Here is an 11506-nt window from a genome sequence, read left to right as displayed (position 1 = left end):
GGGGGGGGGGGGGGGGGGAAATCAAGCTATGGAGGCAGACTGAGAGGTTGGAGAAAAGCTAACAGAGAAAAAGTGAACCTAGCATCTGTTCATGTCTCTTTTTCAAATCAAAAGGGAAACAGATCAGGTAAGAGAAAGAAGGATGGACGGCCAAGCAGATGAGGGAACTGAGAAGGGATTCTCTGACGGTGGAGGAGACTTGATGCTGAAATTAAATGCGATAGAAGATCGTGTAGCCACCATTTGAAGGAATTCTTAGGTAATTCTATAACCATCGCTTTCTGTATGAAATATGAATGTTGAAACTGGATAGTTCATCAACTTCAATTATACCATGACTGTTTGTAGTGATCTTGGGATGAATGCTTAAATTGTTGATGAATATAACCGAGTGATGTTCCTTTTAACAAGCTCTTCACGAACTGTACATCATTATACGAACCTATTTTACTTTATCATAATTCTGAACTTAAATCAATTACATGAAATAAATATTCAAATTTTCTCCTGAATTTGCTCTTGGACTTTTTTGCTACACGTGGGCTTAATATGGATACCGGCAAGGATTTCAAACTATTAATTTAATCAGAACTTTTAAAAGTAATTAAATATAATTAAACATGATTGAATCTTAATACATTGAGTTTAAGGATAGATTTATAATATACAGATATTATTTTGTAATATTTTTTTTTATAATAAGTAAAATGCAAAAATTTATTGATATAAAAGATAATTATAGTTACTGAATTATAAGTTTACTATTTTATTTTTTAAAAAATTTTATTATTAAAAAAAATTAATCTTTTGAGACACCATATTAATTCTAAAGATTTTACCGTGCAAACAATATTTTTGTTTATATTTTTTATTAATTTTATACCTATTTAAATTTATAAATTTATTAATTTAAAAAATATTTTTATTATAACTAGTGATATCAAAGTATTTTTTGTATTAAATTTTTGAAATTCATTTTTTTTTTGTAATTTTCAGACTGTCGATCCAAGATTTAAGAAAATATATATACAATAAAAATATATATATATATATGTATTTTAAAAGAAAAAAATTATATATGAATTTCTGAAAAATTATATACTTATTTTAGATTCAGGTATATATGAATTTCAGAAAAATAAAGCAGAAAATATATATATATATATATGCGTGTATGTTTAGGATATATATATATATATGTATATATATGCAATAGAGAAAAAGGGAAAGTAGTGGCCGACAGCCGCTACATTAAGCCGGCCAAATCTGTAGCCGAGCATGAAGAAGGAAACCGCGGTCGCGCGACCGTTCGGCAGCCGAAACGACTACCGAATCTCATACGTAACGGCGGAATTTTTCGGTCGTTACAGAGACAGCCATAATGCCCCTACGGGCGTGAGGAGGTGGAAGGAGAAAAAAAAATTTGGTTGGGTTTTCTTTTGAAATTTATGTGGGGTTGGTCTACAAGAATGGAAAAAAATAAAAAAAAAAAGGCTCATTTGGGTGGACCAAAGCCCAGACGGGTTTGGGCTAGGCCGACCCGACCCGAACCGATCCAACTTGGTCCAGAACCCGATCGAATGTTGAACCGATTCAGTTAACTGGTTGGTCAGTCAACAGTCAATAGCCAATAGTCAACGTTTCGATCGGTCAAAGGTCAATGTTGAAAGAAAAAAAAAAACAGAATTTTTTAAATATATTTTTAGTCATTTGTAGTTGATTTTCTTTCTAATTCAGTTTAAATTTTGAATTTTAATATTAGTATGTGCTCGTACATATTGAAATAAATTGATTTATACAATATGTCACAAAAATAACACCTCTTGTGGATAATTTATTTATTTTATAATGTAATATTGCATGAGTTTAATTTATATGAACATTAATTAATTCAAAAGAAAATTAATATTTAATACTATTGCATTCTATTTTTATGGTAATAAATACGTGACAGTTATTCAGTATAACATGTGAATTTTAAATCGGCCCAAATGAAAGTTTATTATTTGATGTGTTCTTACTGTTTGTATTTAATTACTGTTATAAGGGACCACTTATAAGTTAATATTCTGTCTAAATTTGTGTTCTTCTTACGTGTTTAGATTTATAAATTTATTGATTTGAAAAATATTTATATTCTAACATTTACAGCATTGTAATGTACATAAACCTTTGAATTTAGGGTGTTACTTGTTTACTATATTTTCTGTATAAGCTTAGATTACAATGTTTAGAGACAAGAGGATTCCCTCCGATGCATGCTTCTAGCTTGTAAGGATTTCTTATGGGGCCTAAAAACTGACTGTAAACTAAGCTTTTAAAAGATGTTTTTGTAGCGCCCGGAGAAAAGGAGCCAAAAAAAAAAAAAGGCCACGTCGGCAGCCACGTCAGCGGGCCTGGTCAGCAATCCCAGCCAACCGGGGCCTGACACGTGGCAAGACCACGTCACTCCAGAACGGGCCACGTTGGCGATCCGCATGAGCGCGATCGGACGGCCCAGATCAATCGCGCGATCGGACGGTCCAGATGCAATCGCACAGACGGCCCAGATTCAATCAAAAACGAACGGCCCAGATTAAAACAAAATGGACGGCTGAGATCAAAAGGCAAGGGGTTATAAATAGAACCCCCACACCAGACCACAAACCCTAGCCGCCTGCCGCTCGCCGGAGAAGACAAACCAGAAGCCGGCTGCCGTCACCCGCCGCCGCGCCGGGGAAATTTCTGACCGCCGATCGAGGTAAATTTCATACCCCCGACTCATTTTTCCACGCTGATTCCTCCTGTGGCCAAATCGGAGCCAAAATCCCGGCCAAACGGCCGGAATACGCGGCCGAAGACCAGCGGCGCCGCCGCGCCCCTTCTCGGTTTTTGCCTCCGACGAGGCCCTTCCCGGCCTCCGTTTGATGCAATTTTTATATCACCGTGATCACCATTCTTTTCTCTACAGGTTGACCGGAGCCGAATCACCAGAACACGAACCTCGCCGGAGAGCCGTCGCACCCGAGAGCGCCGCCGCCGGTAAGCTCCGTTTTTCCGTATTTTTTGGCCCCCCGAGGGCCCTAGGGTTGTTTTCTCGCAGGGACCGATGCGAGTGTGGCCGAATTCGGCCGAAAATGGCCGAAAACAGCTAACCCGAGGCGAATCGCCGCCGCAAGCGGCGGCGCCGTCGCCGGAGCACGGCGAAGCCGCCGTGCCGGAGTTGCGATATTGGCCAAAAAGGGGCCCTGAGCCTAATTTGAGATTTTTTGGAACACGTGCAGGTACCGTTAGTGCGTTTCAGTTTCCCGGGAAAAATTCAGGGAAAATTAGGAACAGCCTGTAGGCACACTGTGAATCGTATTCGAATCCCGAAAATAAGTAAGGACCCCTCACCCTATTTCCTATCACGGTATTAAAGTTCAAATGATAAAACGGTATTTCTTGAATTAATGAATGTGTGAAATTGCTTAAGGTGGCTAATGGAGCCCGAGTCTAGTGTGATTGGTGATTTACTGTTATTTGGCCTGTTTACAGCTTTAAATGCAAAATGAGGTTTGATGTGTTCATTTTACAGATTTTTGTGCATATACTACGTTTTTATTGATTATGGGTTGAATGACTGAAAAAAAACTGATACTGTATGTTGTTTGTTTGGCATGAATTATGATTTGCTTGTTTAAATGTGAATTGATGATGCTGACTGAGGAAAAGAAAAATAAAAGATTGTGTAGACTGATAATTGTATTATGGGGTCAGCCTGACTAGATATCCTGGGAGATGGTGGATGGACCGGGTCCGTAGGGAACCCTACCGGGATTGTGGTCTCACATGCCGGACGGGGTATGGAGATCTTATGGTTTTGGCGCCCATACCGGACGGGGTATGGGGACGGCCCGTTTCACCCTCATACCGGACGGGGTATTGAGGTTTATGGTTTTGATGCCCATACCGGACGGGGTATGGGGACGACCCTGAAAACTGATTATGAATGTTAAAGATTAACGGGTAGCGGGACCCCTATGGACCCCCATGGATACTAATAGGCTGGTAAATGAGAAAAAGATATGTTGTATAATAACTGAATTACAAGAGGCGTGATAAGTGTTATGTTTTACAGCTTATATTATTCCATGATTATGATAATGTTATTGTTTTTCTTATATTGTTTAATAAATTCCACCGAGGTAAGTGAATGGTAAAGGTTTTATCATAAATGAAAGGATTTGTTGTAAAACATGCTTCATGGGTCCTTTGTATTTTCTACCCACCTTTACCTCCGTGACGGTGAGATATCATGATGTTCTTACTGGGCTAGTGTAGCTCACTCCTTATTTAACCATTTCAGATCAGGAAGACATGGTTCCCGAGCCCGTTCCGCAGGAGGACGACGAAAGGGATGCCTAGAGACTCTGTAGTCATAATCATAGCTTTATTTTCGAGTTTCTCTTTTAGTTAGTTTAATCTTTTATATTTTAAGTACGTTTTTTGTTTTCGTGTAAGGGATGTTAACTGAAATTTTGATCTCGCTTCCGCATTTGATATATTTAAATACTCATTTCATTTTAATATTTCCGGGGTCGTTACAATTTTAATTTGAACTTAATTGTTTGTTATAGTCTCTAACGCAAACCTTGTATTGTATTTCATTTAGTTCTTAATATTTGTAATATATTTAAAATTGAGAATCTATATATAGAAGGATATGTTGAATAAATAAAGAAAATTATAAAATCAAATCTTTAATTCTCTTGCTTTTTGTTCTTTTTCTCACTTATTTTCTTTTAATCCCTTAATCTCTCTATCCCTGCAGGTATATCGAAGCATTACTATTGAAATTCAATCATTCAACTCTATACACTAGTAATTTTGGTGACATTGTTGTTGTCTCTTTCTCCCCTCATCTCCTCAGGTTACATGAAAAGGGTTAACATAATATATCTCAAATTTATTTTTTTACCATACTATCAAACTTACTGCACAAACTGAACTAAGAATAAAAGAAAAAGTTTGAAGATTGACAATCTTTATGAGAAAGATAAAGAAAATCAGAAGATTTTGGAAAAGAAGAGAGCACAATGATAAATCTGAAAAAAAAAAATGCTCCAGTTATTATAAACAGTATATGTGTTGGTATTTATACAGAAAAATTATTTTATGCCTAATTACAAATATAATTTTACAATTACACAAAATTACATAAAAACAAATATAACAACCATTCTAACATACACTAACCTTATTCAAACTAGATCGTACATCCTTCTTGCTGTCATCTCCTTTAAAGATTATATTGTTTTTGTCTAGTTAAATCAACCATCTTAATACTTAAATTGTCATTATGTGCATACTTTTTGTACTAATATAACCTTATCATTCACAAACAGAATAATAAAATCTCTTCATGTGATATGACTCTCTTCTACATGTATATTTTCATGTAGCCCTTACTCTTTCTCTTCTGCTTAAAAAATCCCTATATTTTCTCTCCGACTCCTTTTTATCGTCAAAGCAATCTTGTTCAACTGTTTTATTTAAAATTAATTCAAAATGTTAAGCCATTCTGTAATTGTCTCTTCCTTTTAATAAAATGGCATTTCAATTGTCAACTCTTCTACTTATATATATACATATATAGTTTACCCACTGATATCATTTTAGAAAAATAAATAAAAATGTCTCCAAGCCTAAATGGAATATCTTTAGAGAGCAAATAATTAAATAATTATCTTGTGAGAGGTATAGTTTCTCTTCTCCTTATATAAGGAAAAGGTATGCTTGCTTCTTACTTGGTTATTAATTGTCATGTTCTTGACTTTTTTTTCTTTTATTATTAATAAAGCACATAAGAGTTTTTGTTGCGCGAAGAACTGAAAAGAAGAATTAAGAGAGAAGCAAAAAAGAATAATATTGGTTTAAGTGTTGGAGTTTCTGTATTGTCTTAGAGAAAAAAATAAAAAATAAAAAAAGGTTGGTGACTATTTCTTATAATTTTAAACTTATAGGAGAAAGTATAAATAAAAATTACTCTAAATATATAGATTAAATAATTTTATATTAAAATAAATTAATAGAGATTAGTTGATAGCCAAAATTTAAACATTAAATATTTCAAGTGATTACCAACAAAATTTAAACTAATAAAAAATATATATATTTTGTTATTTATATATTAAAAGGAAGAAGACATGACTTGTTAATATAGTTTCATTTAAATTTGTATTATTTGTTCTTTTTAAAAAATAATTTTATCTTTTTAACAAAACTTTAACAGAAAGATTATCATTTTTCACAACTCGTTAATATTAATTTGAACATGTTGTTATTATTGAAGAATGAAGGAAGAACTCGAGAAAGAGAAGTAAATTGCTAATCAAGATTAAAGATAGCTTGTCGTCCGGAAAAATAAAAAATGCTAAGTTACAGACAAAATTAGGGTTTCATTTAGTTTAACTAAAGTAAATCAAAGAAAATGAGAGAGATGAGAAAGGAGAAGTAGGAGTTCATAAAGAAAATTTAATCTATTTGGCACCTCAATTTTAGTACGTTAGCAGAAAGTAGAGTTTTTTGGGATAGAGTATTTTTCTTAATAATATATATATATATATATATACACACATATAAATGGTTTGAAGTTGTATATCTTTCTCAAGAAAAATACAAATAAAAAGAAAGTACAGCAAAAAGCAAATGAGAAAGGGGAACCGACAAGAAGCAAATGAAAAATCTCTCCTTTATCTTTTCCTAAATTCTTACAAAGATTCGCTGCCTTTTCATAAAGCCACCTTTCTTCTCTTGCTTTTGCATTTTCCAGTACCCTAATTTACATTAAAGTAATTACCACTTCTCATTTTCTGTTCTTTTTATACAGCCATTTTATGCCTATATATAAATATATGTGTATGTATAATAGGCATAAACGACTAGGAACTGCTGTGCAGATTGCGAGGACACTCAGTTTCCTTCATGCAAGCAACCCTTGTGTTATTCACAGAGATATCAAGTCTGCAAATATTCTGTTTGACTCGTTTTAGAATGGTAGGTTGGCAGATTTTGGATCAGTGTGTTGCTAGGCAAGTCTGTGATGAGTCAAACCCAGGTACCAGAAGCTGGTACAATGGGTTACATGGATCCTGAGTACACTAAACTCAATTACCAGCAGCAGAAAAGTTATGAGTCGACTGGTTTGCACCATTAATGGGGAAGAAATTACAAGTAGCGGGAATATGTGATGGCAGAGTTACTTTGCTAGCATACATGCATGAAATGGTTACTTTTTTGCTGGGTCTGGCGAGGCCTTCAATTGAAGAAGTCAACATGGAGATCCAAAGCTGCTTCCTGGTCGATGAACCTGTGATTAGAAATAATTATAATAATAACATTCTAATTTGGATTAACGTTAATTTAAGGAAATTATCTAAGTGTCTACCTTGTATTGTTCCAATTTTTTTGCTTTTGGTATCTCACTCAAGAGCATTTGAGTCACCCTACTCTTCAGCTGTGCCAGAAGATGCTACTGTGAATTATTTGCATGCTCAATTCTGATTAATTTGATCCAAATCTCCAAGAAGTCTATGACCTGTTTGGCAGTTTCGTGCTTGTACTTCAGTTTGTGCTATTCGAAAAACAGGGTAAGTCTGATTTGTATATTACTTGGTTGTATCAATCAATAAAATCATATAGAAAATTTCACAAAAAATATTTACTGTAACATGGCTTGGGAGCTGATGTAAATTAAATTCCACATCTAAAATCGTTTATTGCCTTCCTCTTAACGATAGTGAATCTTGTTCATGACCTTAACAATGGTTAAATATTCTTCCTCCTGTTTTTCTTCTTCTTTTTTACAAATTCTACTTCTTGGGTTCTCACATCTCCTATCCCCCTGTACTTATCCACAAGTCACTCTTTTTGTATCAAATTAAACCTCACGAGTTATCTTCTACATGGAAAAGATGATTTTTATTAATCTTAAACTATCAAATTCTCCTTGATTATTGATAGTTTAAAGCCGCAAAACCTGTATTTCATCTCTCTCCTACTCATGGATTTAAAACTTAGATTCAAAATCTTAATTTTATCACTTGGTTTCAATAAGACAATATGCTATTTGCAAGGTTCTTTTCCTTCTCTCATTGAAGTTTCATATGTTAGTGGACTTGCATCTTCCTTGCAATTATGAGATGCTTTGCATAATATTTTTTAATAAATTCCTTAATCACGCCAATTACAACTTCATGTCACATTTCAAGAACTAAAAGAATGACTAAGCATATTTATGTCTACTTTAAGCAAGCCACATTGCTAGAAAATGAATGGGCTATTACTAGTCCTTTTTTTATCTCTAGTTGGATTCAGTGTTGTGATTTTCTATAATCTTGGATTTGAGTGAGTTCTTGGGGACATTGGCTTCCGCTAACAGTGAACTATTAAGAATCGCATCCCACACATATTCTACATTATAGCCTGCAACTAATTCAGCTTCCGCTTCTGGGAGATCAAACGGAGCTCGATTAGTTTCTGCTAGACGAGAAATAAGGAACATAACCAATATAGGGAGCATGGGAATACTAGATCATATACGTTTTTGCACCATGACAATCTCACTCGAATTACGGGAGCCTACACATATTAGTATAGTATATCGGGGTCCCCGGCCAGAACCACACGTGCACGTTTCCCTGCATGCGGCTTGTCCATGCTTTTCGAGGAACTGCCTGTGACTCAGCATGAGAGAAGGGGGCGGAACTGCACACTCTCGTGTTCAGAGCATTGTCCGAGTGAGTAGGCAGCGCCTACCAAGCAAAGCTTTCTTGAAGAGGTTGGGCTGCTTCCTTTTCGATGCCCGCCTTTTATTTAGATGTTGGGGCAAGGCAAGCCCCAAGAAAGTGAACGGTTGGCTCCCAACTCCATCTCGACCGGCATCCTGCTCTCGAGGGAGAGGGGTCCTAGAGTGAACTACTCATTGTTGTATGTCCTCTTTAGTGCTCTCAAGCTTACCCAAGTGATGTGATAATAAATTATGAGAAGTTTTGTGACAAGTAGGAGATCTCTGTGACAATAGAAGGGCAAAAACGATCATGCAATAGTGAGCTTTCAAGGCATACTATGAAGTGTTCCTGAACTAAAAGTACTCAAGCCGGATCTACTCAGATTCAAGTCCAAGATTCGAAGAAAAGTGAATCAAGAACCTAGTAGGAAGTTATTGGGCCTCACGACTAATGAGAGACTCAGTATAAGAATTCTACCATATAGAGAAGCCTAAAACATCATATGAGTATGGGTACCCATCGAGTACACATGTGTGGCCATGCACATGTGCAAAGCAAGGTATCATCATATACGAGAATTCTACTTGCGCAAAGAAGCACGTAGGGTGTGTGGGTATCAGGAAATTCCCGCTCTAAGAAGCAGGCAACCTCGAGCGCGCGTGAAAGGAACATTCACACGCTAAGAGCACACAACCCCTGCACCATCTGCACGCTATCTATATGGGCCAGGCGGGAAGCCGTAAGGTGAGTCCTTTTAGTCTCATTTTCTCCTATTATTCCTAATTTTCCAAGGATTCCTACAGCAAAGGACTTCTAAAATTTTTTTCATGTGTTTAAAGTGCAAAATTGATAGAGAAATTCTACTCAAATTGGAAGTTCAAGGAAGATCAAGCCACAAAGAGATTTGGATAAGGAGAGAAGATTATTTTATTATTTATTTTGATTATTTCGGTTTATATAATTAATTTTAGAAAAGAATTTAATTATTTAATTATTTTAGTTTTATACTTTGTTTAAGAGTCCAAATAAGAAGTTGTAATCCTATTTCGAGTCAGATTAGTAAATAAGAGCCCATATAAAGACTTCAATCATTATGTTGTAATCACAACTTCAAGAGATCAATAAAATTAAAACTTTTGCTTTATTTCTAAATTAGTTTTGGCTAATTTTGAGAGAGTTCTTTAACTTTCTTCAAATTAAGGAGTTTCTAAAAACTTGTTGGGTCAAGGAATTGGGATTGATTTATCAAGTAAGTTGTGACGTCTTTTCTTATTCTTTTTGTTTCTCTATTAGCTTGATTTTTCATGCCCTATTGTTGGGTATAGTTTCAAGTAGGAAAGGTAAATTAGGTGGTTAAGTTTCTGATTCATATGTTGTGTGAGGTTTCGGGAGTTAAAATGATCGTTCCTCATTCCTCCCGCATCTCCAAGACTAATAACATTGTATGAGATTAGTTAGGACTAATCTCATATTCATACAAGAATGTGATGGTATATATATATTTCTCTTACCAAGTCCTCTAAAAATCCATCTTCAACCTAGTCTAATTCCTAACAAAAACATGATCTCATTAATAGTACACTAGAATCCCCTTGAAAATCTCATTACTAGTACACTAGAATCCCCTTCAAGATCTCATTACTAGTACACTAAAATCCCCTTGTAAATAAGCTAATGTAATCTATATTATACAATTTATTATTATCTCCCTCTTCACCGCCCCTAGTACACTAGCAGTTAATTGATGACTAGATATTATTGTATCCCATCATGTTTCACCATATTTAAACTCTATTATTGTTTCATAAGTTTAAGAGAATAATGACCTCCAAACTAATGATGATTAAGATTTGAAAATTCATCATACAAGTATCTATTTTACTATTCGATCAATTTATGTTTATACCTAAAACTTAGTATTACAAATTTATTTATGTTAGTCGATTTGCTCATGATAATAATTGTTTGTAGGAATTCCTTTTACATATGTTTTATACATGATCAAGATACAATGAACATTCTTCTCAAATAATTGATATATCGAAAAGGTCTTTACCAACTTTCATTCATTTAGTATCTCTAGGCTAGCTAACATTATTTTATGTTCCTTTATCAATAATTCGAATGCATATCTTGGTTTTAAATGGCTTTTCAAACTTTTTAGTTAGTTATTTCTCTGTTTCATTTACTTCATAAAAAAACTATTTTCTCTTTAGCGCATGTATATGCAATAGCATCTATAACTTTGAATTCCATTTTTAATAATTGATTAAGTGATTAGCTAGATAATAAGACCAATTAACTTATACAAGAGTTTTGAGTGAGAAAAATCTTTAGTTTGAGAGGTGAGTATCAAAATCAAGCTTGTGTGAGAGTTACAAATATAGTAAAAAATCTCAAGCAGGGAGCTTGAGGAGACGACAATAGGCAAGTGTTGTTGGTCGAAACCCTATAAATCGTGTTTACTTTCTTTTTTGCTTCTCCACTTTTACTTGTTTATTATTTTGAGTTTAATTTTATATTTGATTATGCAAATACTCTAATCAATAAGAAGTTTAAAAATCTAAAATTCAAATATTCTCTTTATTTGATATAAATCTTTTCTGTTAATAATTGATGTCAAAGCATCGGTCTCTAGGATTTCTAAGTGTCTAGAGCAATGAAGGACAACTCAAACATACACTTGCTTTGCTTAGTAAAAGTAATTACAACTACTAAAAAACTAGAATTAGGATATTCATTCAAGAATTTGACTA

The 11506-nt window shown here is 34.4% G+C and overlaps 1 long non-coding RNA gene across 2 annotated transcripts; it reads left to right on the top strand.

The window, feature by feature from the left end:
- Nucleotides 1–4550, top strand: LOC148268861 (uncharacterized). 2 transcript variants are annotated; one of them, XR_015817147.1, is made up of 3 exons: nucleotides 1–259; nucleotides 2337–3360; nucleotides 4328–4550. It is a non-coding gene; the product is annotated as an uncharacterized LOC148268861 (long non-coding RNA). The 2 variants fall into 2 exon arrangements; XR_015817148.1 differs by lacking the exon at nucleotides 4328–4550 and having other exon boundaries at nucleotides 2337–2740; nucleotides 2951–4319.
- The last annotated feature ends 6956 nt before the right edge of the window (nucleotides 4551–11506 follow it).

The sequence above is a fragment of the Carica papaya genome, chromosome 2, assembly GCF_054855325.1.
Source record: "Carica papaya isolate Zhongbai chromosome 2, ASM5485532v1, whole genome shotgun sequence".
Lineage (NCBI taxonomy): Eukaryota > Viridiplantae > Streptophyta > Magnoliopsida > Brassicales > Caricaceae > Carica > Carica papaya.
Note: the sequence above shows the minus strand (reverse complement) of the source record. Positions and strands in the feature narration are given on the sequence as shown.